The sequence below is a fragment of the Lepisosteus platostomus genome, chromosome 6 (assembly GCF_059453375.1).
Source record: "Lepisosteus platostomus isolate fLepPlt1 chromosome 6, fLepPlt1.hap1, whole genome shotgun sequence".
In the NCBI taxonomy this organism is placed as follows: domain Eukaryota; kingdom Metazoa; phylum Chordata; class Actinopteri; order Semionotiformes; family Lepisosteidae; genus Lepisosteus; species Lepisosteus platostomus.
In genome coordinates, this window is record NC_142616.1 from 2,175,651 (window position 1) to 2,176,662 (window position 1,012).

The 1,012-nt window shown below is 57.9% G+C and overlaps 1 protein-coding gene across 1 annotated transcript in view; it reads left to right on the plus strand.

Annotated features, from left to right (window-relative positions):
• LOC148659579 (uncharacterized) overlaps nt 1-795 on the plus strand; it is a 20,159-nt gene extending 19,364 nt beyond the window's left edge. The window contains exon 6 of the mRNA XM_088637330.1: nt 1-795. This exon is cut by the window's left edge and continues 1,860 nt beyond it. The gene's annotated coding sequence lies outside the window, so the exon portion shown is untranslated.
• Nucleotides 796-1,012: the final 217 nt, after the last annotated feature.

Consider the following 1,012-nt stretch of genomic DNA (forward strand, 5'->3'; position numbering starts at 1 on the left):
GGCTGTGGAGCAGTCGGTGGTCTTTAGACAGCTGAGTCAAGCTGTGAGGAAGGGTGGGGAGCCTGTGTACAGCCTCACCTGCCCACGCTTAGCCATGTCACACTGCCCCCCACAGGCCTGGAGGACCAGCTGCACCTGATGTCACCTGCAGGAGAGAGGAGTCACAGTCAGAGTCCAGACAGGGAAGCCCCTCAGAGTCTCACCCCCAGAGCTCAGGGGACAGCGGGAGTTATACCGTGGGCAGAGAGAACACTGCAGTCAGTGTGGAGGAATACAAGTGCAGCGTCTCTCCGGGCACTGTGGGGGCTGTAGTCTCTTGAGAGGGAAGGGCACTGTGGGGGCTGTAGTCTCTTGAGAGGGAAGGGCACTGTGGGGGCTGTAGAGTCAGCTGTCCGGTGAAGTTGTGACACGAACGGACCCGCAGCCCGGTGTCCTGGAATCGAGTCCAGAGGCCTCCAGCGTCTTCAGACGGGCGTTCTGCTCGGGACCCGGAGATCCTGCGATCCCACCGGCTCCCTGGAAACGTGGTCTCTCTTCTCCCTGTGATGACCAGGTGGTCACTTGGTCCACTGCTTTCTATCTCAAGGGCGGGGTGGGGGGGAGGGGGGTATTTAATTTAACTGTTGTGTCTTCAGCGGGGGGCTGCTGGGAGCTTCAGTCTGTAGACAGGAAGAGGCGGGCCTTGATAGGGTCAGACAGAAGGAGTGCTTCCTGTCTGCCTCCTTTCTCAGTCTCGACCTGCGGCCCACTGTAACCGATTCAATAAATTCTGCTTTTACAGTTTTACACTTCAAATTGTGTCCTCTTGTTTTTTGTAGCCCAGTTCCCCACCCCAGCCTCTCTGTACCCCGACTCCCTATACAGGGGACTGGATCTGTACTGACCAGTGGACTGGACACCCCTACTCTTACTGACGGTGTCCTGGGATCCGTACTGACCAGTGGACTGGACACCCCTACTCTTACTGACAGTGTCCCGGGATCTGTACTGACCAGCGGACTGGACACCCCTA